This window comes from Phoenix dactylifera, chromosome 14 (genome assembly GCF_051530095.1).
Source record: "Phoenix dactylifera cultivar Ajwa chromosome 14, Ajwa_hap1_PhDact_Kaust_v1.1, whole genome shotgun sequence".
NCBI classification, from domain to species: Eukaryota; Viridiplantae; Streptophyta; class Magnoliopsida; order Arecales; family Arecaceae; genus Phoenix; species Phoenix dactylifera.
Genome location: NC_143203.1, coordinates 16,923,311 through 16,929,310, shown reverse-complemented (window position 1 = coordinate 16,929,310; position 6,000 = coordinate 16,923,311).

Genomic DNA, 6,000 nt, shown 5'->3' with positions numbered 1-6,000 from the left:
ATCCCCCAACATCCCGTGGAGCGTCTTCCCAGCATCCGATTCTTCCGGATCTACAGCTTCATCCAGATTTCATCTGCGTCTCAGTCCCCAGCAAAAATCCAGCTTCCGAGTCCGTGATTCCAGCACCCGATTCTTCCGGATCCACGCGTTCATCCTTCCGTTCGCGAGCAACCCCAGCCGTCCACGTCCATACTCGTCTCCCGTGGATTCATCTCATCCGGCCATCTCCACCGCATGCGAGAGGAGGATCAAAAAGCCAGCTTGTTATATCCCTCTCGGCTGGGAAGGAAAGGGGAGCTCTCATTTGAAAACAAAGAAAAAAACAGAGAAAGAGAGAAACAGGGGAGCCCCTGTTTCCGAAAATAAAAAGAAAAAAAAAAAAGAAGGAAGAGGAACAGGGGAGTTCCTTTTATGTTTATGGCTGACTAATTTCTTAGGGAGGGAGATGGATGAACCTTTGATGTATTGCTCTTTGAAGTAAACTCTAAACTTTTGCCTTGAATGAATTATATTTACTGATATGTTTTTGATCCATGCATAGTTATTTCGTAGATAGTTCTTAAATGGATTATGATTATTGATATATGGATTGCTTTAGTATTTGATTCGTCGTAGACATAGAAAGCACGACGAATGCTTAGAAATTGAGTTCATATGTTCATGAAACATATACCATGATTAGATCTATCCTACCACTAATCTTTAATCAAGAACCATAGAGTTTATTCCTTGGATGCAATATCATCAAGGGGGATTCCAGATCCCTACCATCTTTATTTCATTGAATTTTGTTTATTATTCTTTGCATTTAATTTCTGAAAATCAAAGCATCATTTTAATCCACAAATTTATTGAATTGATTACTCTAAAATTATACTAAATAATCTCACATATATTTCGTTCCCTGAGGATTCGACCTCGGACTCCCGAGAATTTACTACTTGTGCGATTCTCCTGCACTTGGGAGAACAATTTTATTTTTGCATCAGAGCCAAAAGGCCTCGCAGCTGCAGGATCTATCTACAAAGTCGTCCCTCGAGCCCGACTCGGGATGCCCTACAGTGCCAACAAAGAGCCAAAGGGCCTCGCAGCTGCAGGATCTATCTAAAAAGTCATCCCTCGAGCCCAGCTCGGGATGCCCTGCAGTGCCAACCGAGAACCAAAGGGCCTTACAGCAGCAAGATATATCTACAAAGTCGTCTCTCGAGCTCGGCTTGAGACGCCCTGTAGTGCCAACCCAGAGCCAAAGAGTTTCGCAACTGCAGGATCTATCTACAAAGTCATCCCTCGAACCTGGCTCAGGACGCCTTGCCGTGCCAATCGAGAGCCAAAGGGCCTCGAAGCTGCAGGACTTATCTACAAAGTCGTCCATCGAGCTCGGCTCGGGGCGCCCTGCGGCATCAACGAGGAGCCACTGAAAAGCTCTCCCGTCCGTAGTATTCTACAAGTACGCCTCCGATCTGAGTGGGGGGCGCCCTGCGGCGTCAATGGGGAGCCGTTGAAGAGCTCCTCTGGCTGCTGCCACATTAAGGGACGTATCATCCGAGCCTGGTCCAAAAAGCTCGATGATTGTGGGATCTATCTATAAAGTCATCCTTTGAGCTCAACTCGGGACGCCCTGCGGTTTCGACTAGGAGCCAAAGAGCCTCGCAACTGCTGGACTCATCTAAAAAGTCTTCGGCGGCTCCGCAGGAGTTGCATGGCAACACGGAGACCGAGCTAATCCCTAAGCTATGCAGCGCGGGTCTTACTAGTTAGGCAAAAGACTTAGGCGAAGCGAATTTGAGACATTATGACAGATTCCGAGGTGGTGAAGAAAATCCACTTTATTTTGCTAAAAGGCCAGGGGTTGATTACAAAATGGCCAACCCTGAGGTCAGGCTAAAAACAAAAAGGCCTAAGTAGCCTATTTAGCAAAAGTAAAAAAGAAAAAAGAGAACTCGAAAAGAATCATTGGCTTGAATAGCTTCTGCAGCATCCCAGACCGTCACCCCCTCCGATAGCTCGCCCGACTCGATGAGCCTGCTCCTCCTAGATGTCATTCTCTGGCGTAGAACCAATTCCGGAAGGAATCTTCAGTGGGATTTTAAATCAGAAATAGAAGAAGAAGGAGAAGAGAAAGAGGAAGAGGGGAAGAAGGAGAAGAGAAGAGGAGGAGAATACGTGGAGGAGGAAATTTCTTAATTCTTCATTAAACCCTAATCATGAAAATAGTTTCCTATATATAGGGTTAAATAAACACAATTTGCATAAAACCCCCTTACACAAAAATAACTCCTAATAAGCCCACAAATAACACAAATAAGCCTTAAAATGCAAATGATCCCAGAAATAAAATAAACCCTAAATGCAAATAAACCCAAAAATAAAATAAACAAATATGCAAATAAAATGGGGACCTAGCTGATGTCCCCATCAACTCCTTCTGGATAGAAAAAACTCGACCCCGTCGAGTGTAGATCTAACCGACTGTCGTACTGCTCCAAAAGATCAGGGTCAAGGCGCTGCAACTCGGCTCGCGAAATCCACGACATATCTGATTCGGATCAACCTTTCCACCGAACAAGGTAACGTTGGTAGCTTCCTCTCCTGGTAGATATAACCTGCTCATCTAATATATGTTCTATGTGTTCTCTGCGTGCATGAAACTGTGGAGGTGGAGGCTCAATAGTAGGTGCTGGATTAGGGTGATCAACAATAGTGGATGTATCAACAAAAGGGTCAGAAGGGATGAATGTTGATTTCTTGTATGGAACTAAATCTTCAATATTAAATATCGCACTAATCCCATAGTCTTCAGGAAGATCTACAACATAAGCATTTGAACTGATTTTCTTTAGAACTTTGAACGGTCCCGCACTACGAGATTGCAACTTTTTGAACGTCCCCGAAGGGAGTCGTTCAGGTCGAATTCTTACCATGACAGAATCGCCTACATTCAATTCTTTATAACGTCTGTGCAAATCAGCAAGGAATTTATATTTTAAGTTATTAGAGTGAATATGTTTGCTGATCTCCTGATGCAATGAATGCAGGTGTGAAGCAAATGATTGTGCAGACTCAGAGACTCTATGTTGATGAGACATGGGAATCAAGTCTATGGGTTGCCTAGGTTTATATCCATTCACCACTTCAAAAGGACTCATGCCTAAGGTCCTATTGACCGAACTATTATATGCAAACTCGGCAGTTGGTAACACGAGATCCCAAGTCCTAGCATGCTCACCTACCAGACATCTTAAAAGATTCCCTAGACTTCGGTTGACAACTTCGGTCTGGCCATCAGTTTGGGGATGATAGGCAGAGGAAAATTTTAATTTGGTACCCATCATGTGCCAAAGAGTTTTCCAAAAATAGCTCATAAATTTAACATCTCTATCGGATACAATAGATTTTGGGAGGCCATGGAGTCTAATGACTTCATCAAAATAAAGTTTTGCAATCTTAGAAGCATCGGAAGTCTTAGAACATGGGAGAAAATGAGCCATTTTAGAGAACCGGTCCACCACTACAAAAATGGAATCGTGTTTGGTCGAGGTACGTGGAAGCCCTAACACAAAATCCATGCTAACATCTTGCCACGGACAATCAGGAACAGGTAGTGGAGTGTAAAGCCCAGTGTTCTATTTACGTTGTTTGGCTAGTTGATATGTGCAACACTGAGCGACAATTTTGGCCACGTCTCTCTTGAGACTCGGCCAGAAGAAACGTCTTTCCACCATTTCAATGGTTTTGTCTCTTCCGAAATGTCCAGACAGTCCTCCAGCATGTACTTCCCATACTAGAAAATCTCTCAATGAGGTTCGAGGAATACACAATCGGTCGGAGCGAAAGAGATAATCATCTTGTAAAAAGAAATCATCTTGCTCTCTCTCTACTCCATCTCGTAAGGTCAGGTATACATCACTAAAATCGGGACAGGTGGTATATTGTTTCCTGATCCTTTCAAAACCAATTACTTCAGTGCTCATCACGGATAGAAGAAAGATCCGTCGACTGAGCGCATCAGCAGTCTTGTTCTCAACTCCAGCTTTATGTTTCAGCACAAAAGTATAGGCTTGCAGAAACTCAATCCATCGGCCGTGTCGAAGGTTTAGTTTCTTTTGAGAATTGAGATACTTTAAAGCCTCATGGTCTGAATACAGGACAAATTCTTGCGGTAGCAAATAGTGTCGCCAATGTCGCAAAGTTTGCACTACCGCATAGAATTCCTTATCATAAGTGGAATAACGCAACCTGTCGTTACTTAACTTTTCGCTAAAGAACGCGACAGGGTGACCTTCTTGGCTTAACACGCCACCTATGCCAACGCCAGAGGCATCACATGCTTCGGTCATCCTATGCTTAATATCTTTAAATGCTTGGAATGCCGACGTAGTTCAGATAAAGTCTCCTTTCTTCATGCAATCTGTAATGGGAGACATTATCGAACTAAAATTTCTAATGAAGCGACGATAGAAAGTAGCCAGACCATGAAAACTACGTACTTCTGCTAGGGTCTTGGGATCAGGCCAATCGACTATCGCGCTTACTTTTTCTGGATCAGCGGATACACCCTTGGAAGACACTATGAACCCTAAGAAAGTGACGTGATCAGTCAGGAAGGCACACTTCTTAGGATTTGCAAAGAAGCTCTCTTTCCGCAGGACATCACAAACCTGCCTTAAGTGTGAGAGATGGAGCTCTTGAGTTTGACTATAGATGAGGATGTCATCAAAATATACAACGACAAATTTATTCAAGAAAGGTCGAAAGATCTGTATCATCACCCTCATAAAAGTACTTGGAGCATTTGTTAATCCGAAAGGCATTACTAACCATTCGTAGAGTCCATCTTTGGTTTTGAATGCAGTTTTCCATTCATCCCCAGGACGAATCCGAATCTGGTGGTACCCAGTTTTTAGGTCGATCTTGGAAAAAACTGTAGCACCAGACATATAGTCTAAAAGGTCGTCCAACCTAGGAATGGGAAAATGATACTTAACCGTGATTTTATTGATAGCACGGCTATCGACGCACATCCTCCAAGAGCCATCTTTCTTGGGAGTGAGGAGTGCAGGTACAGCACAGGGACTCAGACTCTCACGAATATACCCTCGAGTGAAGAGTTCGTCAACTTGACGTTTCAGTTCAGTGTGCTCGTTTGGGTTGAGTCTATGATGGGAAAGATTTGGCAATGACGCTCCAGGAATGAGATCAATTACGTGTTGGATATCACGCATTGGAGGGAGTGCATCTGGAAGATCATTTGGGAAAACAGAGTGAAACTCCTCCAACAGGGGAACTACGGCGGTCGGATGCTCGGCATTTGACTCCACATTGATAACTCTAGCCACAAGGGCGAACACAGGTGAGTGGCTTTCGATATCTTTCATTACCTCTTTCAAAGTAATGATATGAAGTGACTCATCTTTCCGTGGTGTAGCACCCTTCTTTTCAGAGGCGGGATCTCTAGGAGGCAATGAATTCAGTATAATTTTCCGATCCTGAAACATAAATCTACACGAATTCGACCGACCATGAAGGGTGACATCCCTATCATATAACCAAGGTCTCCCTAGAATGAGTTGACCTACGTCCATCGGAAGACAGTCGCACTAGATCTCATCTTTATACGATATGAATTGAATCGGGACAAGGCATCTTTCCGACATCGAGATGGACGTTTTATCTACCTAGGCTACTTTATATGGGTTGGGATGAGGGTAGATTTCAGGCCAAGGCGAGAAACAACTCCAGATGCAATGGCGTTGATGCAACTCCCGCTATCAAATAAGATTTTGCATGTTTTACCATTGATCTTAATAAGCGTGTAAAATAGGGAGATTCTACGCCAATCTTGCTCGGTCTTTGTTTGGGCTAGTGTACACCTAACCACCTGAAGCCTAGGGTTTTGGTCATTCCGATCAGTGGGCTCATATTGGGATGTAGGCTGGGCATACTCTAACACGGTCTGTTCGTCTCCAAAATCTTCTACAAAATCCTCGATGTTTGGTTCAT